This window comes from Bubalus bubalis, chromosome 20 (assembly GCF_019923935.1).
Source record: "Bubalus bubalis isolate 160015118507 breed Murrah chromosome 20, NDDB_SH_1, whole genome shotgun sequence".
NCBI classification, from domain to species: domain Eukaryota; kingdom Metazoa; phylum Chordata; class Mammalia; order Artiodactyla; family Bovidae; genus Bubalus; species Bubalus bubalis.
The window spans coordinates 40,953,344-40,977,825 of NC_059176.1; the positions used below are offsets into that span (position 1 = coordinate 40,953,344).

Here is a 24,482-nt window from a genome sequence, read left to right on the forward strand (position 1 = left end):
CAGACCTTGTCCACATAGCATGTATATAAGGTAGATTTACTGGGGTTTGCTGTAGGTTAGGCTTTATGCTGCCATGGGCAAAAGTGAATCCCAGTGTGCAGCGGCCTACCCAGCGGACTGGTAACCAAGGCCAAAGATTAGGCCCCCAAAGCCATAGGTTCCATTGGGCGCCACCTAGCGGATTCCAGGGTTTTATTTCCAATCAGAGCCTGGCCAGTGGATGGACTGGTTGGGGTGGTATGTGACCTCAAATGTTCGTTTACATTGTTCGGGGGATAGGTACCCCTATTTTAGTTCTTTTGGGTCTAAGGGATGGTCACCAAACCCTACCCTTGTTCTTTCTGTTCCCAGCATATAGCGGCGGGAGTAATTAATTGACCCTTTTCTGGGGTCATCCAGAAATATTCATCCCAAACTTGGTAGAATTGTTCAACATACCTAGAGGCCTGTCCTCCCTTGCTGGTCAGGGAGCATTTTTTTTTTTTCTTTAAATACGAGGTATAGGTTTTTGTTACTTCTATGAAACTGGTGTTTACACAAAAAATAACCCCATGAACTGAGTCTGTTGACTATAGGTCTGTCTTACACCAAGAGAGCAGGGAGAGATTATGATTGACAAAAGAAAGGAAGGTCTCTTTTTGTCGTCCCAGAAAAGAGCAGAGTGGTTTAAAATCTCCTTGGCAGAGCGGTGACACCTCCAAGGAAGTCCATCCATCACAGACAGAGGCATAGCCCCACACACCCAGCAGTTGGAGGTGTTGTGGAAGTCCATGTAGGAATGTGCCCGTAAGATGAAAACATTGTCCTGAGTTGAAGTTAAATTCAAAATCATGTTGATGAGGACAAGCAGCAGGAGTTGATTATGTGGCTTCATCCTGAAGGGGCTCGTCTGGGATCTTCTTTTCTTTCTTCTTAAGGATGATCTTAGTCCCTCGAGGGTCAGTGGGGTCCCTCTGTGTAGTCCACTCAGTGTTTTCTGGGTCTGCATGGTAAGCCTTCTTCACCCTCGTATGATGGCTCCAAGGGGCAATACCTGCAACTTTAACTGCAGTAGGGGTAGTTAGAGTAACAGTATAGGCCCTTCCACCGAGGGGCTAGTGAATCATGTTTCCAATCTTTGACCCATACTTGGTCACCAGGCGTAAACTCATGAATCTGTTCCTCCAAGGGAACAGCACTCTTTCTTGTACAAACTTAGTTACCTGATTTATTACCTTACCCAGTTCCATCTGCCGCGAAATCCCATCCCCTGTTACCTGAGGCAAATTGGTTGACACTTGTTTTATTATGGGAGGGGGTCTCCAATATACAATTTCATATGGAGAGTAACCATGAGATCATGGGGTCATCCTAAGTCTGAGTAGAGCCATTGGAACCAAGTCCACCCAGGAGCAGTCAGTCTCTATGATGCATTTGGAGGGTGTCTCTTTAAGTGTTCCGTTGGTCCATTCCACCATCCCAGAACTCTGGGGCCTGTTTGCAGTGTGTAGTTTCCATTTGATGTTTAAAGTTTTGCTTACTTCTTGTACTAAATCAGCTACAAAAGCCAGGCCATTGTCTGATCCAATGCTGGTAGGAAATCCAAATCTGGGAACTATCTCCCGAAGCAGGCACCGGTCTACTTCTGATGCTCTTTCAGTCCAGGCAGGAAAAGCTTCTACCCATCCCGAGAACGTACATACCACGACCCGCAGGTAATGGTAGTGTCAGTAAGGTTTCATTTCAGTGAAGTCCACTTCCAGGTGTTCAAAGAGCAGCCTGCCTTTTAGCTGAATCCCCAGAGGTTTCTGTCTGTGCCCAAAGGCAACATTGACCTGGGAGCAGGCACTGCAGTTCTGAGATTCTGTCCCACATAGTGGGGAACCAAGAAATATTTTCGAATGAGCTCTTCCAGTTTATCATGGCCTAGGTGGGTCGCTTGGTGTGTCTGGCTTACCAGAGTGGGTGCCAGCGCCTCTGGTACCAGTAATTTGCCACTTGGCAATTCCCACCATCCCTTTTCAGTCTTGATAGCCCCTCTGCTTTGGCTCGTTGGTTCTGGGCTTCATTGTATTTTGGAGAGTCCAGCGTTAGCTCAGGCAGCTCCACCAATATGAGAGCTTTAACAGGGGCTCGCTTGTCACCCCCACGCCCTCGGCTGCTTGTTTAGTGATCTTATCTGCCAGTCTGTTTCCCCGAGCCTGGGTTTCCCCGGGTATCCTCTTTCTGATGTTCTCGGCAGTGTATGACTGCAACACTTTCTGGTTCCCAGATAGCATCTAATAGGCTCAGAATTTCTTCCTTATTTTTGGTATGTTTTCCACTAGCTGTCAAAAGGCCTCTCTCCTTATACAGAGCCCCATGTACATGTACTGTGGCAAAAGCGTACCTGGAGTCGGTGAAGATATTTACTCTCTTGCCTTTTGACAGCTGGAGTGCGTGAATCAAGGCCCATAACTCAGCTCGTCGAGCAGACCAGTGTTCTGTCAAGGAGCCAGCTTCAATGATAGTCTTTTCTGTGACTATGGTGTAACCCGACAGCCGTTGTCCTTGTTTTATCAGGTTAGTGCCATCAGTATATAGGACCCAATCAGGGTCCAGAATCGGTTGGTCTCGGAAGTCGGGTCTGCTAGCGTAGACCTCTTCCAAGACTTCCCCGCAGTCATGAGAAGATCCACCTTCTCCCACCGGAAGGAATGTGGCTGGGATTAAAGTCTGGCAAGGCTCAATACAGAGGTTAGGGTTTTCACATAACAGCCCTTGATACTGAATAATCAGGGAGTTTGATAGCCATTTGTGGGGATCTCCTAAGAGTGTGTTGACCTCATGTGGGACTCTTACGACCAGATCTTGGCCTAAAGTCAGTTTAGTAGCTTCTCGTACTAGTAGGGCAACTGCGGCCATTGCTTGCAGGCATCTGGGCCACCCGGTGGCAACACTGTCAAGCAGCCTTGAAAGAGAGGCTACAGGCCTGTCCCACGGCCCCACAGTCTGAGTTAACACTCCCATTGCTGTTTTGTCTTTTTCAGTTACATATAGAGTAAATGGCTTGGCAAGGTCTGGCAGCCCTAAAGCGGGGGCTGATATAATTGCCAACCTTCATTCATCAAAGGCTTTTTGTTATTTTTCAGTCCAATTTGGCAGATTCTCCTCAGGCCCTGTCAGGAATTCATATAAAGGCTGGGCCATTGGGGAATATCCTGGAATCCAGATTCTGCAAAACCCAGCAGTTTCCAAAAACTCCTGGACCTGCCAACAAGTCTTAGGTGTTGGGATTCTCAGGATCACCTCTTTTCTGAACTGTTCTAATAACCTTGTGCCCTTCTTTAAAACAAACCCCAGATACCTTACCTCCTCCTTGAAGATCTGTGCCTTCTTCGACACCCGGTAAGCTGCTTCCATCAGCAGTTGGAACAGTGCTTTCGTCCCTTCCCAGAATTTTCCCTTGGTCTTGGCAGCCATTAGCAGGTCATCACATATTGTAGGAGCCAACAACCATACTCTTCTGAATGGAATGAGTCCAGGTCAGAAGCCAAGGCTTCCCCAAAGATGGCTGGGGAATTCTTAAACCCTTGTGGGAGACGAGTCCAGGTTGTTTGTTGTTTGGTTCCCCCGACTGGATCTTCCCATTCCAAGGCAAAAACGGGCTGTGATGCTGGAGTGAGGTGTATACAGAAAAAGGCATCCTTGAGATCTAGGCAAGTATCAACTTTAGTCCTCGGTGGGAGGAGGCTAAGTAAGGTATAGGTGTTTGGAACAGTGGGGTATAAAGTCACAGTAGCCTGGTTGACTAGCCTGAGATCTTGCACAGGCCTATAGTCCTGTCCTCCTCCTTTTTTGACTGGCAGGATTGTCATATTCCAAGCCAATTGGCACTCTACTAGAATGCCCACCCGCTTGTTCCGATCTATTGATGTGGGGTAGTATGCGGGCCCGGGCCTCTATCAGTAGCGGGTACTGGCACTTTCTAACTGGAATGGTGCCTGGCTTGAGTTCTATTATCACTGGGGCTTAATGTTTAGCCAGCCTGTGGGGAGAGGGGGTTGTCTTCCGCCCAGACCTCAGGGAATAATTGAGTTAGCTCTCTCTCAAGTTCTTCCGGCCCACCTGGTTTTTCCTTCGGAGGCTCATGCAACCTCCACTCATCTTGGAGTGGGTATTGAGAGAGAGAGCAATAAGTCATAGTGCCCACCCAGAAGGTGGGCCTCTCCTCAGGGGAGAAAGTCACTTGTGCTTCTAGTTTGGAGAGCAAGTCTCTTCCCAACAGGGGTACTGGGCACTCAGGAATGTAGAGGAATTCATGAATCACTTGGTGTGCCCCTATCTGGCATTTTCCGGGCTGGCAGAACGATTTAATCATCTCTTCTCCTGATACCCGTTATAGCGGTAGTCTTTTTGGGTAATAGTGCCACAGGTTTTGTTACTACTGACAGTTCTGCTCCTGTATCCACCATGAAGTCAATGTTTTGGTCCCCACTTTTAAGGTTACCACAGGCTCTCGGGGACCTGGTATCTCTGAGCCCCAGCAGCCCTATTTAATTTTCAAGTCGGCAAGTCCCACAACTGCGGGAGCTTTCTCTTCCCTCCTTGCCTTAGGGCACTTATTCTTCCAATGGCCAAAACCTCGGTACCGGGCACACTGGTTTGGGCTGTAATGGGGCCCGGGGCCTCCATTGGGACCGGTTGAAGGTCTGTCTTGTCCCTGGGGCAGGAGGAGGTTTTTCCGGAGGGCCCGAGATAGACTTTCCCAGGGCAGCAGCTAGCATTGCAGATCTCTGGTCTGTTCTTTTTTGTTCCTCTTTATATCTCTTTTCATATTTCTTTTCTATTTGTGTCCCTGTTCCGGAACACTTTGTCTGCTATTTCAATTAACTGGGAGCTGGACATGGACAGCACCCCTTCTGTCTTTTGAAGCTTTTGCTTAATATCAGGGTATGCCTGTGAGATGAATGCCGAGTTTACAACAATCTGAGCCCGCAGCTTCCAGGTTATAGGTGTATAAAGTCTATAGGCTTCGCAGAGCCTCTTATAAAATTCAGGTGATGCATTCCCCTTCTGAATTACCCCAGCAGGTTTTGACATGTCCATTGGCTTACGGGCTCCCCTCTTCAGCCCTTGTATAATGGCTGTCCGATATCTGTCTAATTGAATCCGCCCTTCTTCTGTGTTATGGTCCTAATTAGGTTTATCAGTGGGGAAGGCTTGCTCTATCTACCCTTCTGGGTTTGTAACATCTTCTGGAACCATCTTTCATAACCATTTTTTTGCTTCCATATTAATCCTATCTCTCAGTACTGAAGAGAGATGTCAATAATTGCATGACATCATCCCATTGTTGGTCGATGGGTGTGAAAGATGGTTTCCATCAATCTAGTCATACCTTGTGGCTCTTCTGAGTAACAGGGGGGATGCTTTTGCCAATTTAGTGTGTCAGTTGATGAGAAAGGCTGGTAGTAATAAGCTACAGGAGCTTGATGGTAATTACCGTCCTCCCCTTGCACGGGGGCGTTGTTGGACTTCTCTAAGAGGCATCTGTAGTGGTGCCTTTCCCTCCGGCTCTCTGGCAAAGCGCAGTCTCTGCTTAATTCCAAAGTCTCCCTCCCCTTGTTTGGAAGTACTTACAGGGAGCAGAGGATAGAGCTTGGGGCGTATGATGTCAGCGGTGGTTGAATCCGGTGGGTTGTAGCCTGTTGCTCCTTCAACACCTTGCCGGAATGGCAGCTCTACAACCTGTGGGGCTGTCAGGAAGACTGGTGACGGGTGGAGGCTCTGGGATGCTTACCAGCCTCTGGTCAGTTCCCTGTGGGCAGGCTCTCGGCACCGTGGGAACATTGGTTGGTGGGATCATCATCCAGTATGGTGGCGGGCAAAGTTCTTCCCTCTCTGGATCATGTAAGATCTCCTTTTCATCTTTGGTTATTTTTTGAGCCATTAATATCTTCCCCTCCCCATTTTGGATATAAAACCGGGCCCATGTGGGGGGTCCTGGGCTATCTCTAGCCAAGAGTCTATGTATGGGAACTGACCAGGGTGTCCAGGTTTTCCCATAACTATGGCATAGACTGTCTTTATTAAATTTAAGTCCATGGTATCATCTGGTGGCCAACCGACTCCCATTGCGGGCCACTCGACCTCACAGAGTGCAGAGCTGGCTGGGCGTCATCTTTGTCCCATCAGTTCAGTCGCTCAGTTGTGTCCAACTCTTCGCGACCCCATGAATCGCAGCACACCAGGCCTCCCTGTCCATCACCAACTCCCGGAGTTCACTCAGACTCACGTCCATCGAGTCAGCGATGCCATCCAGCCATCTCATCCTCTGTTGTCCCCTTCTCCTCCTGCCCCCAATCCGTCCCAGCATCAGAGTCTTTTCCAATGAGTCAACTCTTTGCATGAGGTGGCCAAAGTACTGGAGTTTCAGCTTTAGCATCATTCCTTCCAAAGAAATCCCAGGGCTGATCTCCTTCAGAATGGACTGGTTGGATCTCCTTGCAGTCCAAAGGACTCTCAAGAGTCTTCTCCAACACCACAGTTCAAAAGCATCAATTCTTCGGCGCTCAGCCTTCTTCACATAGTCTCTGTCAAATCCCTTTTTGAAGTTTTTGATCATAGTTTCTAGTACAGTTGCCTTAGATCCGTTTCCTCCCATTTTTCCTACATTCTCGTTGATGTTTCCTTTTTTTTTTGGCTCGAGAAGCACTCGGTATCCCAGGTATTTTTGGTATTCCACTCGATGAAACACTTAAACTGCCAGTCTGCCTCTCGTCTAATAGGGTCAAGGAGGGCTTTACCTGCTAAGTCCCAGAGGGTGGGGGGGAGTCAGGCATTGTTTTTCTTGTAGCCTTATTCGTTTAAACCAGAACACCACAGCATCCACAACCGCTTCTCCCCTTTCCTTTAGATGCCCTTGTCCTGGTGGGCTTAATTGGGTGAGGATGAAAACACAGATCGATTAGATACCCCACATCCCAGGCTTCTCCTGGAAAGGCCAATTCATACTCACTGATATACTTTTTTCTTTCTACCTAACTAGTTTGAGGGGATCGGGGGTTTTGCAGCAGATAGGGCACCTCCTGGGGGAGGGTAGAATACGAGCACACAAGGACCAAGTTTCTTCTCCTAAAAATCCCCTGGCAATTGCTTGGTAATAATTTCCCCAAGACAGCATGGACACCACCTCCTAAATGACCTTCACAAATTTCCTTCCTAAGCCCTAACACACTCATTGACCTGTGTACCAAGCAATCGCTGCCACCTGCCTATTCAGGCTCCTGTGGGTCTGTGTCCCTTCTAGTCCCTCCCAGCGGAGTGATCAGGCCCCCTCTTCCACCCTGCCAGGTGGGTTCCTCCTCACCTGAGCACTCAGTTCCCCTGCTGCGTCCACCACCTGCTAAACGTAAAAGGTCTGGGAGTTGAGAAGCGGAATCCTTCCAGAAGGGCGAGGCACCCTCCCCCCTCTAGAAGATTCAAGCCTCAAGGCCTCAGAGTAGTCCCAAATGGGACTTGTCTTCTCAAGTGAGGAATTTCCCAGCCATTGCACCAAATGTTGTAGCCTTGCGTTCCAGGAATCAAACTCACTCAAAAGGACATGCAGATAGTGGACTGCAATTTATTACACTGGTGGGCCCAAGGCCGAGTCTCCTTTTAGCCAAGGACCCTGACCAGTTTTTGTGAAAACCTTATATACCCTAAGTGTACGTGCTCAAACCCACCTCCCCAAATTCTCTAACTAGTCTGAACAAAAGAAAAGAAAGATACAATCAAAGTTAACCCATGATTCATATGCCTCAAACCTGTGATTCATATGCCTTAAGCCTAGGTAGTTAACAGTGGACAATTATCAATATGCCTGTGGTCATACCCCAATAAGCATAATAGAATTTATGATTCTTTTTGGTTACACAGATAATTAGGGTATTTTTTTAGGCAACAGAGTGTCTAGGTATGAGCCCTGGGGGTCATCCATCCGGTCTGATTTTCCAGTTTGTATGTTGTTTTCATAGATACAGGGCATATAGCTCAAAGTCCACAGTCCCATCCAAGATGGAGTCCTGCTTTCAAGATGGAACCTGTTCTGTTTCCTCCTTCAGGACCAGATGCCATGATCTTCATTTTTTAAATGTCGAGTTCTAAGCCTGCTTTTTCACTCTCCTCTTTCACCTTCATCAAGTGCTCTTTAGTTCTTTGCTTTCTGCCGTAAGGGTGGTGTCAGCTGTATATCTGAAGTTATTGACATTTCTCCCAGCAATCTTGATTCCAGCTTGTGCTTCATCCAGCCCAGCATTTCAAATGTCACCCTGCTTATTTAACTTATACGCAGAATACAATATACAGCCTTGACATACTCCTTTCCCAAGTTTGAACCAGGAGACAGTGTCTCCAGTGGGTTGATTTAAAGCCCTGAAGGAAAAACACGTCAACAAAGAATCCTGTAGATGGCAAAACAGAGAGTTGTTTAACACTAGGCCTGCCCTGCATAAAGGATACTGGACAGTAACTCAAAAACAAATGTCTATATGGGGAAAAATAGGAAGCGACCACACAAGCCAAAGTCTTAGAAAAGACCTGAGAAGATCTTCAGGTTACATCTCAGGTTGGTCCTCAGCACGGAGGAACAATTAGAACAAAACCAGTATCAGTAAACAACAAACCCTGGGGAAGAGTGGGACCCTTATTTCCAGAGTTACCACATTGCTGCACTCAAATGTCCAGTTTTCAACAAAAATCAGAAGGCAGAGGGGCAACATCATCAAAATGGTGGAACAGGTTACTATCTTCCCAGAAAGAAAACTGATTTGGACAAACACCCACAGACTAGACAGCCTTTGTGGGAGGCCTGGAGTCCAGCGGTGGGTGCCAGCACGCTGCTGGACAGAAAATCAGATGCTGGATCCATTGAGGAGGGTATGAGAAATGGTCTGATTTTTCCCCTGTTGCCCCCACAATCCCCAAGGTGACAACTCAGGACTAAGGGTGATGGAGAAGGGTTCATTTTAAATTTACACTGGATCTGCTTCTGTGACTTTAACCCTTTTTTGTTGTTATACACAATGGCCTGCCTCAGGGAGATAACCTGAGCTGCCCACCTGTGAAGGACTGTAAGGAAGTGAAACTAACACATTCCCCTGCCTAAGGGTTGCCATTCTAGGGGACATTTGCAAAGACTGAATAGTCTTTACTTTGTTTCCTCACCTCCCCCTCATCTCTGATCCATAAAAGATCCTGGCAACCAGGCCCAGACAAGATGGCTATTTTGAGGCACAAGCCTGCCATCTTCCCAGTCAGCTGGCTCCCAGATTAAAATCTCTTCCTTGCCTCAACACCTCGTCTCTTGGAGAGCACCCACCTGACGCCCCCTGCCTCCCTGTGCACATGCTGAGAGCTGTGAGAACACACTTGGGGAGTAAGGGAGCCTGAACAGAAAGCTACCTGAGTCAGCAGGCCCGGGAGAAACCACCAGCTGGACCATTCAGCATCCCTTTCTGTCAGCACTCAGCCAGGCTTGGCAGGATCCAGAGAGGGTATGTGTGCGTCAGCATTCTGCCACAAGAGGAGGTGTGGAGCAGGCGTCCCCACAATAAAGATGTGAGAATTCCTAGCACAGCCCACAGAGGGTGTTTCTCTCCTGAAGTCAGCCAGTAAGGACTAGAAGTGGTCACTCCTCTTCAGATGTGAAAACAGCAACACAGGACTTCAAGGAATATGAAAATTTGAGGTCCAGTTATAAAATATATGTCACTGGGATGTAATGTACAGCATAGGGAATACAGTCAGTAAAACTGCAGTAACTTTGTATGATGACAGAAGGCTCCTGGACTTAATGGTGATCAACTCACAATACATGAAAATGTTGGATCACTATGCTGTACACCCCAAACTAATATAATACTGTATGTTAACTATACTTCAGTTAAAAAATCTTTTTAAAAAAGGAACTTTAAGGAAACATGACCATCAGTGGAACACAATAACTGTGTCTAATGACCCCAAAGAAATGGAAATCTGCAATTTACCCAATAATTTAAAACAGCTGTTTTAAGGAAGCTCAATAAACTACAAAAAAAACATAGAACAATTCACCAAAATCAGGAAAATGATACATGAACAAATGAGAAGTTCTGTAGGGAGAAAGAAAACATTGTGAAAAAAAATGTACAAATTCTTAGGCTGAAGAATACAGTGGATGAAATTACAAATGCAATAGACAACATCAACAGCAGAATGGGTCAAGGGGAAGAAAACTTGTGAAGTAGTAGATAGGAGCTTGAAATCATTCATTCAAAGAAGAAAGATGAATGAAGAGTGAAAATCTGTGAATTATTCTATAATTTCCTTAGACTAAGAACATTAGATTAAAAATTAGATTAGATTTTAGATTAAAAATCCCTTAGATTAAAAAACATTTTAAGAAGTATTAGGGTCTCAGAAGAAGAGAGACAAGAGTCAGAAAGCATATTTAAAGAAATAATGGATGAAAACGTCTCAAATCTGGCGAGAAATTTTGATATCCAAGTTTATAAAGCTAAAAGTTACCCAAAAATTTCAATACAAAACAATCTTGTCCTGTTTTTTGATAATACTGTCTAAAATAAAAGATAAAGGTAGAATTTTAAATCAACAAGACAGAAAAAAAGTCTATCTCATATGAGGGTACTCCTAGAAGCTGAGTTCTCAGCAGGAAGTTTTCGGGTGAACAGAATGGGTAGATATAATATTAATAAACACTCTTGAAAATGCCAACAAGGAATACTTTACCTGGTAAATTTTCCTCTCAGAAATGAGGTAAGGTAAAGACTTTTCCAAACAAAGAAAAGCAGAGGGAGTTCATTAGCACTAAACACTGAAATGAGTTCTTCAAGTTGCCATGAAAGGGCATTATACTCCTATGAAAACAAAGGATGCAGGTAGATAAAGAAGATAAGGATAAGCATGTAGCCAAATTCAGCATATTCTAATACTGAATATGGTTGTGTGTTAATCATTTAACTCTTAATATAAACGTTAAAGGACAAAGGTAGTAAAAGTAACTATAGCCATAAAATTTGTTAATTAATACATGATATAAAAAGGTAAACTGTGACAAAAAAACATAAAAAGTGAGAGGGGAGGTAGAGGTTAAAAATCAAGTTATCATCAGCATGTAATAGACTGTTATATCTGTAAAATGATTTACGTAAGCCTGGTGGCTCAGTGGTAAAGAACCCGCCTGTCAATGCAGGAGATACATGTTCAATCTCTGATCTGGGAGGATGCCCTGGAGAAGGGAATGGCACTTCTCAGTAAAAACCCACTCAAGTATTCCTACCTAGGAAATCCTATGGACAGAGAAGCCTTGCAGGCTACAGCCCATGAGCTGCAAAGAAGTCAGATGACCTGGGGATACACTGGGCTACATCTAATGGAAGCCGCCGCTGCCACTACGATGGGTACCTGGAGGAGACTCAGGATGCCAAACACAGTCTACTGGCCCCAGATGGCTGAGGTGTATAGTAAAGGAATGTTTTCAGAGAGCATCATCCCATACACAGAAAAGTGCTAAATTCCTTACCTTCAGACATCTGGTTTTATTTTATTAACAGCAATCTTTTCATGTTCCAACTAAGTGGTTTTTATTGCAGAAACTTCTATATATCCTGGTTCCCTCCTTGCCTCTTTGGAGCAGTCCTCAGTTATCTGTAGTTCTCAGCTTTGCCCACCAGATAAAACATAAGTCTCAACTTTCAAGTTGTGCATTTTTTTTCAGTTGACACTAAAAAGACCCAATTACTGACAGTGGAAAAATTAAAGAGGGTTAACTATGGAAGTAACTCTGAGCAATTTATTCACCATGATCAGATAATCTCCACTGGATTAAACCTCCATATCATTCCACCCTATCCTTCAATGTCTGCTGAGAAAAGACAAAGAGAACTTGAGAAAACACACTTCATCAGAGATTTTAGTTTATAGCCCATCCATTCAACAGGTGACATTAGAAAGACAATCTGTGGAATGTTAGATTAATTAGTTAAGCTAGGTTTTATCTATTAATAGAAAATACATTAGTATTCTTACCAAATATATAATAGTGTAAAATTACCAAACACCAAAGAATATTTCAGTCTCTCTATATAAGACAGACTCAAAAAGCATTGTGACCTCAATCTCAATCTGACAAAATAAATTTAAGGGGAAAGTAATCTAGAAATTTGAAAATTTAAAAAGCATCTCTAGGACTAATCTTCAAAATATATAAGTAGCTCATGCAGCTCAATACCAGAAAAACAAACAACTCAATCAAAAAGTGGGCAGAAGACTTAAATAGACATTTCTCCAAAGAAGACATAGAGATGACCAATAAACACATGAAAAGATGCTCAACATTGCTCATTATTAGAGAAATGCAAATCAAAACTACAATGAGGCATCACCACACACCAGTCAGGATGGCCATCATCAAAAAATCCACAAACAATAAGTGCTGGAGCTGGTATGGAATAAAAGGAATCCTCTTGCATTGCTGGTGGGAATGTACATTGATACAGCCACTATGGAGAACAGCATGGAAATCCCTTTAAAAACTGGGAATATTTAGAAAGATGGTAACAATAACCCTGTATACTAGACAGCAAAAGAGACACTGATGTATAGAACAGGCTTTTGGACTCTGTGGGAGAGGGAGAGGGTGGGATGATTTGGGAGAATGGCATTGAAATATGTATAATATCATATATGAAACGAGTCGCCAGTCCAGGTTCGATGCATGATACTGGATGCTTGGGGCTGGTGCACTGGGATGACCCAGAGGGATGGTATGGGGCAGAAGGAGGGAGAAGGGTTCAGGATGGGGAACACATGTATACCTGTGGCAGATTCATTTTGATATATGGCAAAACCAATACAATATTGTAAAGTTAAATAAAATAAAATTAACAACAACAAAAAAAAGAATATGGGAAAAAAAAATCCACTTGCTAATGCAGAAGATGCAGGTTTGATCCCTGGGTCAGGAAGATCCCCTGGAGGAGGAAATGACAACCCGTTCCAGTATTCTTGCCTGAAGAATTCCATGGACAGAGGAGCCTGGTGGGCTACAGTCCAGGGGGTCGCAAAGAGCCGGACATGACTGAGCATGCATGCAGGCTCCTTTCATCAGAAGCCTTTGAAATGCTATAAATCTGTTTTCAACGTGTTGCAATTTGACAGCATGACATTCTGAGTCATTAAAGTTTATCACTCAAAAAAAAATAAAAATAAAAACTGGGAATAAAACTACCAGGTGTGTGTGTTAAGTTGCTTCAGTCATGTTCAACTCTGTGACCCTATGGACTGGGGCACCACACTCCTCTGTCCGTGGGATTCTCCGAGGCAAGAATACTGGAGTGGGTTGCTATGCACTCCTTCAGAGGATCTTTCCAACTCAGGGATCAAATCCACGTCTCTTCTGTCTCCTGCATTGGCACTTGGAAAGCTCCATAAACTACCCTATGACACAACAATCCCACTACTGGTCATATGCCTACCCTAAGAAAACCATAATTGAAAGAGACACATGTACCCCAGTGTTCACTGCAGCACTATTTACAACAGCTAGGACATGGAAGCAACCTGGATGTCCATCAACAGATGAATGGATAAAGAAGTTCTGGTATTAATACATATATACAATGGAACATTACTCAGCCACAAAAAGGAATGAATTTGAGTCAGTGGTGTGGATGAACCTAGAGTCTGTCATACAGAGTGAAATAAGTTGTTGGAGAAAAACAAGTATCATCTATTAAAGCATATATACGGAATCCAGAAAGATGGTACTGATGAACCTATTTGCAGGGCAGCAATGGAGACGCAGACACAGAGAACAGACTTGTGGACACAGTGGGGTAAGAAGAGGGAGGGATGAAGTGAAAGAGTAACACTGAACACATTACCATATGTAAAACAGAGAGCCAATGGGAATTAGCAGTAAGACACAGGGACCTCTAATCTGGTGCTCTGTGACGCCTAGAGGGGTGGGATGGGATTGGAGGTGAGAGTGTCAGGTACAAAGTTAGACATGAGCACCTAGAGGAGGCCTGGCTGAAAGGATGCAAGCCATCTCTAAACTCCATCCCAGATGCACCCAGGAGAGCTCACAAATATGCTACAAAATAACCATAGAAACTTTTCAATTCCTGAACAAGGCCCTAGGCACACAGTACATACAAAATGACCACAGGGGCTTCTCCAAATAACCTTAGGCAGTTAGGAGTGCATCAAGAGCTCATGAATATTCTACATCTAATTATATCAGATGGACTTATGGGAAGACATAAACAACACAGCCTGCTGTTATACAACTTGAAATTGTCAATTGGCCTTGAGCGTATGCCCATTTATATTCCCTTTCATTGATTGGTAGTGGGTACAAGCCCTACTTTGCACCAGGCATAACCAAAAGGAGGGGGACTGGAGGAAGCCGAGACAGCTTGACAGCAAGGATGAGAAGGACTTTTTGGGGAATGTCAGCCTAATAAAAGCTCTGTATGCTTAAGGTGAACTGAGCTTTCACTTGTCTGTTGTACTATACATTTTGGTCCATTGCTCCATATTTTTGTTGTGACAAGATAAGAACCAAGGAAGATAAATAAACCAACCTGAGAGGAGGGAGGTCCAAGAAGGAGGGGGCATATGTATATCTATGGCTGATTCATATTATGGTAGAATCTAACACAATATTGTAAAGCAACTATCCTCTAATTAAAAATAAAATAAAAAGCATTTCTATTAGTATCCTCCAGAGGAAAAAAACCATAGGGTACATATCAGATCAGATCAGATTAGTCGCTCAGTCATGTCTGACTCTTTGCAACCCCATGAATCGCAGCACACCAGGCCTCCCTGTCCATCACCAACTCCCAGAGTTCACTGAGACCCATGTCCATCGAGTCAGTGATGCCATCCAGCCATCTCATCCTCTGTCGTCCCCTTCTCCTCCCGCCCCCAATCCCTCCCAGCATCAGAGTCTTTTCCAATGAGTCAACTCTTCGCATGAGGTGGCCAAAGTACTGGAGTTTCAGCTTTAGCATCATTCCTTCCAAAGAAATCCCAGGGTACATATAGACAGCTAGAGAAAGAGTTTTTAGGTGGGACTGGCTCACATGATGTTGGAAGCTGAGAAGTCCCAGAGCTGCTCTGCTGTCTACAAGTTGGAGGTCCAGGAAAGCCAGTGGTGTGGTTCCTCTCCAAACCTGGATGCCAAAGAATGAGGGAAGCCAACAGCATCAGTCCCAGTATGAAGGCCTGAGAACAAGAAGAACCAAAGCCAATGGTAGGAGACAGAAGTCCAGGCTCAGAAAACAAGCTCCATCCTCCACCCCCATTCCCCCCAATCCCCAACATCCCCTCCCACCACACACCATTTTGCTCTGTCTGGACCTTTAGGGGACTATCCTGTTTCCTCTATGATCCACCTCCCAGAATATTGGAAATAAAAGCAAAAATAAACAAATGGGACCTAATTAAACTTAAAAGCTTCTGCACAACAAAGGAAACTATAAGCAAGGTGAAAATACAGCCTTCAGAATGGGAGAAAATAATAGCAAATGAAGCAAAGCAACTGACAATCTCAAAAATATATAAGCAACTCCTGCAGCTCAATTCCAGAAAAATAAATGACCCAATCAAAAAATGGGCCAAAGAATTAAACAGACATTTCTCCAAAGAAGACATACAGATGGCTAACAAACACATGAAAAGATGCTCAACATCACTCATTATTAGAGAAATGCAAATCAAAACCACCATGAGGTACCATTTCATGGCAGTCAGAACGGCTGTGATCCAAAAGTCTATAAGCAATAGATGCTGGAGAGGGTGTGGAGAAAAGGGAACCCTCTTACACTGTTGGTGGGAATGCAAACTAGTAGAGCCACTATGGAGAACAGTGTGGAGATTCCTTAAAAAACTGGAAATAGAACTGCCTTATGACCCAGCAATCCCACTGCTGGGCATACACCCTGAGGAAACCAGAATTGAAAGAGACACGTGTACCCCAATGTTCATCACAGCACTGTTTACAATAGCCAGGACAGGAAAGCAACCTAGATGCCCATCAGCAGCTGAATGGATAAGAAAGCTGTGGTACATATACACAATAGAGTATTACTCAGCCATTAAAAAGAATACATTTGATTCAGTTCTAATGAGGTGGATGAAACTGGAGCCTATTATACAGAGTGAAGTAAGCCAGAAATAAAAATACCAATACAGTATACTAACGCATATATATGGAATTTAGAAAGATGGTAACGATAACCTTGTATGCGAGACAGCAAAAGAGACACAGATGTACAGAACAGTCTTATGGACTCTGTGGGAGAGGGAGAGGGTGGGATGATTTGAGAGAATGGCATTGAAACATGTATAATGTCATATGTGAAACGAATCGCCAGTCCAGGTTCGATGCATGATACAGGAAGCTTGGGGCTGGTGCACTGGGATGACCCAGAGGGATGGTATGGAGAGGGAGGTGGGAGGGGGGGTTCAGGACGGGGAACACGAGTACACCTGTGGCAGATTCATGTTGATGTATGGCAAAACCAATACAATATTGTAAAGTAACTAGCCTCCAATTAAAATAAATAAATTTATATTAAAAAATAAATTAAAAAATAAAAACATTTAATAAAAAAAGTTATTACTAGTAATGACACAGACATTATATTTTTTCCAGTACACAGTAATAATAAAACAAATGAAAATACATACCACAGCTAGGGATTTTCATGTATACTTTCCCAAGCGTTCTAGGAAAACAAAAATTTCTTCTTTTCTATGAATCATTAAAATAACTGAGGTGAAACCTGAGATGAGCACAGGGTTGAAGAAAAACAAACAAAGGCTGGTTTAGAGAACAAGCCCACCGGGTTGTCTCTGCAGCCCCACTACGCTCCACACAGGCCTGGGCCATGTGCCCTCCCTCACTCAGATGTCTGGACCACAGAACATACAGGAGGGTCAGGCTGGGGACCCAGAACTCCCTCGCAACCTTCTCACACAGCATTAGGGGAAAACACACGAAAGGTACTAGAAACAAAATCACCAACGAGGCAAAAGGCTCAAGGTTTCAGAGGAAGAAATTCAGTATTATTTTAAATTCTCCCTGGATCAGAGAAGTAAGCTTATCTTCCTGAAATGGGTCTTTCTTGAAGCATCTGCAGACACCCCAGGACTGCTTGAGGCAAAGTCTCTCCTGCTATCTAATAGCCCAGAGCATCTTTCTGAGGCCCCAAGAGGCTGATCTTTATCTCAGGCAAAGAGACGGAAAGGAAGCATGGGGTGGTGATGCTCCCTCATCCCTTCAAACTGGGCTCACATATGGCATGGAGAGATCACCCTGGAGTTTAGACATCCAAGGGCATCAGTGAGACCCAAAGCTCTCCAAAGTCCAGTGAAGAGAAACCTACTCTTGCAGCCAGGGATTCCACGCCTCTGGCTCATAACATGCAAGCATAAGCTGTTGGCCTGTCTTGCTGGGTGACCAGCCAGTTTCATCTGGTAATCCACCATGGAAAATTGAAACCAGCTAGTGAAGCAGCACAGCATACTGGTTAAGCCACATGCTCAGAGAAACTGGGTTCAAATCCCTGCATTGTCCCTTAGCAGTCACATGGTATGTAAAAGCTTTGGACAAGAGACAAACCCCTCATGTTTCTCATTTGCAAAATGGGTACATATCACTGAATGGTTGTGAAGATTAAATGAAGCTAATATTCATAAAGTATTTAATTCAGTGCCTGGCACAGAGTAGTGGCTCTACTTTTTATCTTTCTCACTGATTATCATAAAGCTTATACTTATTTCAAAAAAAATCAAGGGAATGCAGACTTATGAGTGCTCTAAACTGATTCTCTAAAATAGTAGATTGGAAGATTATCTCTGACAGTAAAACATGACTCACTCCTCATCATTTGTATGGGCCCTTGGGTAGGTTTTGGTTGCCTGGGACAGATGACCTGGTCTTCCTTTAATTAAAAGTATTGTTACTGTGAACCTTCTCAGTTTTCAAAACTTAGCTTGAAGTGATCTGAGTACTGCACAATTGTTCCCAGCCCTAGCTAGTCCAGAAAGTGTGGCCAGAAGGTGTGGCCCTTCCATGGCAAAGACCTTCCCCTTAGGTATGTTCTCCAACTATGTCCCCACTTCTGGGTCTCTCCTGGGCCAGCCTTAGGGTCTGCATATCTTGGCGGATCCAAGTGCTATCCCTTTACACAACACTGGAATAGAGGCTTTCAACTTCCCTAAAATACTTCTACAAGAGCTCTTTTATACAGAAGCTGCTCTTTGCACAGATCCTGAATAACTCAGTAACTCCTTAGCTAATCTGACATTACCATGGCTCCATGCTCCCATGAATGGATTGGCAGTTCTGGACACACTGTTTAAGGTCACATTTCTCAACTTAGTTTCAAAACTCTAGGTAGAGAAGCTCACCGCACCATGGAAAATGATCACTCACTTGCTGCTGCTGCTAAGTCGCTTTAGTCGTGTCCGACTCTGTGTGACCCCATAGACGGCAGCCCACCAGGCTCCCCTGTCCCTGGGATTCTCCAGGCAAGAATACTGGAGTGGGTTGCCATTTCCTTCTCCAATGCATGAAGGTGAAAAGTGAAAGTGAAGTCGCTCAGTCCTGTCTGACTCTGAGCGACCCCATGGACTGCAGCCTACCGGCCTCCTCTGTCCATGGGATTTTCCAGGCAAGAGTACTGGAGTGGGGTGCCATCGCCTTTTCTGGATCACTCACTTATTTGACCCTAAATACGCCAAACAATACAGCCTCTGGCATCTTATCTAAAAAGGCCTACCATGTAACAGTTTGTAATTTAGGGAACCATCTGCTTTTCAATATTTCTTTTAAAGAAAAAGAATAGGCAAAACATCAAAATTCTTCAAACTAGCAGTGACCTATTGAGAGACGAACAGAAGTTTTTTAAAATCTTTTACTAATCATCACTATCCAGTCTCCTATAAAATTCTCATTGGCTCAAGTTTATTTGCTCAGCTTCACTTGATTAGATAAAGGGAAGTGAAAAGTCAAACCAAACAAACAAAGCAAAACAAGCCTTGGCCCTCTGTTGAAAGTATAACCTGGAGTAAGAGACATGATGTCTGTGTTGTGTAACCTTGCTCTCAGAGGAGCGGTTAATTTCTTGTTCAGCAGCACAGTGGTGGTTTCCACTCTTCTTCCCATCATTTTTAGACTCCAGAGTAGGCCGCCTTAATATTCTTCCTTTAAAGAGCATCTTTGCTCTTAACTTTTTTTTTTTTTTTTTGGTTTTGGTTATAAGAAAGAGATGTGTGATAAATACTTGGAAGGCAGTAATTAAGAACTGTCATTTGTAATGCTGGTGCTCAATGTGGCTGAGGTACTCTCATCCACTGCTGGTGGCATTTTTAAATGACTAAGTTCTTTGGGAAAGCAGTATGCCAACATGGCGCAAGAATCAAACACAACATTTACTCTAGAACTCCCTTCACTTCTAGGAACTCAGCCTAGGGAAATATTAATAAAATAGCACAAGCAGTAATAACAGAAATGATGATGGTGAAAATGATGACCAAGTCACCAAATCCCAAGGTCTGTTCCTGTTTCTCACACTTGATCTCTATGATTGTGGTGACCACTGGCTCCTTCATAGCATGGTATTTCTCTCAGTGTTCCTGACCCTAAAACTCTGTGTGGTTTCTGCCTCTCGCTATAATTTTGGAAGGCTCCTTATTCTTTCCATCCCCATAAAGACAGACACTCCCCCAACCAGAGTTATTTCTTCTCCTCTCACCTCTATACTCTAACTGTAGGTGATCCCAAAGATGTCCACATATCTTCTGCAAAAGATAACTCCAGTCCTCAACATCCTTGAACTCTAAGTCTTAACTTTTCACATGCTTTTTGGCTATATCAGTATGTAACATCAAAGCCATTTCACCCTTCCTCATCTTGTACATCTTTCCTTCTGTATGTGACAATCCTCCTTCAGACCTTCTGTCCTTTTTATCAGATCAATGGTTCCCCCAAACATGTCCTCAAACCCCGAAAGCATCATAAAATTGCTGTGACCAGACCTCAACTCAGACCTGTGCCTTAGGTATGTGTTTCTAATAAGCTGCCAAGTAAACTCAATAGAAGCCACCAGATACAGGAGCCAGGAATCTCAGCTATCTAAAAGACCATACTTGCCACCCAGATGCAGATCTCTTTTCCTATGGCCACCTTCACATGCTTCTACACCCACCTCCACCTCCTCCTCCTCCTCTATTTCCCTTCACATGCATTCAACCCCCACAACCCTCCTCCATCTCCACCACCTCCTCCTCCATTTCCCTTCAATACAGTCTACACCCCACACCCTTCCTCTTCCTCCTCCATTTCCCTTCAATACAGTCTATACCCCACACCCTTCCTCTTCCTCCTCCATTTCCCTTCACATACAGTCTACACTGCACTCCCCCCTTTTCTCCTCCCCTATTTACAAAGGACCTAATATGTGTCAAAACTCTAGGTACAGTAGTAGTGAATCAAAAGCACCTCTCCCATGCTGCTGCTGCTGCTGCTAAGTCGCTTCAGTCGTGTCCAACTCTGTGCGACCCCATAGACGGCAGCCCAGGCTGCCCCGTCCCTGGGATTCTCCAGGCAAGAACACTGGAGTGGGTTGCCATTTCCTTCTCCAATGCATGAAAGTGAAAAGTGAAAGTGAAGTCACTCAGTCGTCTGACTCTAGCAACCCCATGGACTGCAGCCCACCATCCGTCCATGGGATTCTCCAGACAAAAGTACTGGAGTGGGGTGTTACATTATTGCTCACCTCTTTGAGTACAAATATTTGAGAGCTGTAATTTCACAGAAACATTTCTTTAGATGGCTTCAAGTTAAATATGTCAATTTACTGGAAATTTAGAAGAATTCCTTGATCTTTGCTCTCCTTGGAGGTCTAGCCCTTATTGTGCTGTACAATGAATTCTCCACTACTTATTGAATGAATGTGATGAACAACTGAACAAATAAACAGTCCCTATTTGCCTTTTCTGAAGATAGGTGAGAAGTGTGAGAGCAAGTTGGTTCTCTAAGAAATAGCTTTTACTTTCTTTATTTTTAAAAAAAAAATGAGAGAATAAATCAGGGCATGTCTGCCCGACTCTCTTCACCTCTACAAGCCACTTGTGAAGAACTCAGTCTTGGATGGCATGACGCCATCACATGGTCCCAGAATTTTCAGACTCGCTTCTGCATTGAAGAAAGCCTATGTTGAATATGCTGATGTCAATGCATGAATGGATAAAGAAATTGTAGTACACACACAAATATATATTATTCAACCACAAAAAATGAGGACATCCTCCTCTTTGTGACAACATGGATGGACTGTGAAGACATTATGGTAAGTGAAATAAATCAGACAGAAAAAGACAAAACTGTATAATCTCAATGATATGTAGAATGCAAAAAAACAAATGTATAGAAAAAGAGATCAGACTTGTGGTTACTAGAGGAAAAGGGTGGGGGTAGGCGAAACTGGATGAAGGTGGTCAAAAGGTACAAAATCAAGTTGTAAGATAATCAGGTACTCAGTTCATTTGCTCAGTCGTGTCCGACTCTTTTCGACCCCATGGACTGCAGCACGCCTGGCTTCCCTGTCCATCACCAACTCCAGGAGCTTACTCAAACTCATGTCCATTGAGTCAGTGATGCCATACAAGCATCTTATCCTCTGTTGTCCCCTTCTCCTCCTGCCTTCAATCTTTCCCAGCATCAGGGTCTTTTCCCAGGAATCAATTCTTCACATCAGGTGGCCAAAGTATTGGAGTTTCAACTTCAGCATCAGTCCTTCCAATGAATATTCAGGACTTATTTTCTTTAGGATTACTGGTTTGATCTTACAGTCCAAGGGACTCTCAAGAGTCTTCTCCAACACCACAGTTCAAAAGCATCAATTCTTCAGCACTCAGCTTTCTTTATAATCCAACTCTTACATCCATACCAGCATTAGTCCTTCCAATGAAAATTCAGGACTGATTTCCTTTAGGATTGACTGGCTTGATCTCCTTGGAGTCCAAGGGACTCTCAAGAGTCTTCTCCAACACCACAGTTCAAAAGCATCAATTCTTTGGTGCTCAGCTTTCTTTATAGCCCAACTCTCACATCCATACATGACTACTGGAAAAACCATAGCTTTGACTAGACAGACCTTTTTGGCAAAGTAATCTCTGCTTTTTAATATGCTGTCTAGGTTTGTCTTAGCTTTTCTTCCAAGGAGCAAGCATCTTTTAATTTCATGGCTGCAGTCACCATCTGCAGGGATTTGGGAGCCCAAGGAAATAAAGTCTGTCACTGTTTCTACTGTTTCCCCATCAATTTGCCATGAAGTGATGGGACTGGATGCCATGATCTTAGTTTTCTGAATGTTGAGTTTTAGGCCAGCTTTTTCACTTTTTTCTTTCACTTTCATCAAGAGGCTCTTTAGTTCTTTGCTTCCTGCCATAAGGGTGGTGTCACCTGCAAATCTTGAGGTTATTGATATTTCTCCCGGCAATCTTGATTCCAGCTTGGGCTTCATCCAGGCTGGCACTTCACATGATATACTTTGCATATAAGTTAAATAAGCAGGGTGACAATATACAGCCTTGACATACTCCTTTCCCAATTTGGAACCAGTCTGTTGTTCCATGTCCGGTTCTAACTGTTGCTTCTTGACCTGCATACAGACTTCTCAGGAGGCAGGTCAGGTGGTCTGGAATTCCCATCTCTTTCAGAATTTTCCACAGTTTGCTGTGATCCACACAGTCAAAGGTTTTGGCATAGTCAATAAAGCAGAAGTATATGTACTATTTCTACTACTAGGTACTAGGGCTATGCTATACAACATGATGATGAAAGCTAACACTGTTATATGACATACAGGAAAGGTGCTAAGAAAGTAAAGCCCAAGAGTTCTCACTGCAAGAAGAAAATGTTTTTTCTTTTCTTTTTATTGCATCCATATGAGACAATGGTGCTTGTGGTCAAGAATCTGCCTGCTAATGCAGGAGACATAAAAGCTGTGGGTTCGATCCCTGGGTCAGGAAGATCCCCTGGAGGAGGGCATCATAACCCGCTCCAGCACTGTGTGGGAAATCCCATGGAGAGAGGAGCCTGGCGGGCTACAGTCCACAGGGTCACCAACAGTAGGACATGACTGAAGTGATTTAGCACGCATGAGATAGTGCATGTTAGCTGAACCTATTGTGAAGATCATTTCACAATATATGTAAATCAAACCATCGTGCTGTGCATATTGAAGAGCGATTGCTGTGCACATTAAGGAGTGATATACGTCAATTATTTTTCCATTAAACTAGGAAAGATGACTACCATACTGCTAGCTTGTGCTGAGAAATAAAAGAGAAGTCCAGTAACCTTCTCTGCAAATGAGCTTAGCAACTTTTATTGATCCCTGAAGCAACCACATCAGAGCCCATTTTCATTCTTCTTCTTTCTATTTAGGGTGGAGAGACCCCCCTGAGGGTAGGGTACTGAGCTCCTCCCAGTTCTACAGTTTTCCTGGATTCTTGTTGCTTGTGTCTTCTCTATCGAACAAATCACTAGTCACTAATTGGACAAAATGGTTTGGGCCAATGAGAGCATCATGCCAAACAGATCATCTCCAAGAGTATCATCCCCAAACTTTCTCTAAATGCCATTTCCAAAAGTAATACACTGAATAATAAGGACATTTAGAAATCCATCATATCATTCAATCTTTCAGAATCATTGATGTTGCTTCCCAACCTCAAGGATTTCCTTACTTTGGATGGGCAGTGATGATGATCAAGATTTTCTGATGTCAGGAATAAAATTGGAACAATGAAGTATTTACTGTTAAAAACTTTTTAAAAAGCCTTTTTCTTAATTTACTGTGTGAGAAACTTCCCTCCATTGGCCAACAGCAAAACCCTAACCTGGAGTTCAGACATGGGCCACACTAAGCCATACAGGAAGTCCATCTGAGCTGAATTTAAAAATAAATAAATAAGACTTCCTGTCAGACAGCAAGCGTGTATGTCCCCAGATCTTGACCACAGAGGACCTGTGGTCAAGCAAGCAGTCTCTCTAGAAGAAGTTCAGCAACCCCTTGCTAAAAGCAGATGCTCCAACTGTTACTGTAACCCTATGGGTATCCACAGTGCTCTCTGCCTGAGACAGAGTGACAGGACAGCAACAGTTTTTAATTCATCAGTCCATGTGCTACATAAAGATAAAACCCAGTAATACACACTTTATTTTAATTTCCAAAGAGACTGGCTTCTAATCAGCCTTGAATCCACTGATTTCAGTCTCCCTGAAGCCCAATTAGCTGGGAGCATCTGTCAACTGCTCTTTACATAAAGATCATTCAAGCAATTCCATATATACAAAATCTTAATAGTCTTATTAAATTTCCCCCAAGGTTTTGCATTACCGTACCTTTTCATCTTTATTATAACCTCCTTAAGGTTTTCCCTTTAGCCTCTGA

The 24,482-nt window shown here is 43.8% G+C and overlaps 1 long non-coding RNA gene across 14 annotated transcripts in view; it reads right to left on the reverse strand.

Annotated features, from left to right (window-relative positions):
- Window positions 1-8,220: 8,220 nt before the first annotated feature.
- LOC123465196 overlaps window positions 8,221-24,482 on the reverse strand; it is a 51,479-nt gene continuing 35,217 nt past the window's right edge. For 11 of the 14 annotated variants that reach the window (XR_006640329.1, XR_006640336.1, XR_006640335.1 and 8 more), the window contains 2 exons: window positions 15,096-15,237; window positions 8,221-8,405 (listed from right to left, as the gene is read on the reverse strand). This is a non-coding gene — a long non-coding RNA (uncharacterized LOC123465196). Of the gene's footprint in view, window positions 8,406-9,405; window positions 9,668-10,731; window positions 10,860-15,095; window positions 15,238-24,482 lie in introns of all 14 variants that reach the window. The other 3 variants (XR_006640334.1, XR_006640338.1, XR_006640328.1) reach the window with 3 other exon arrangements.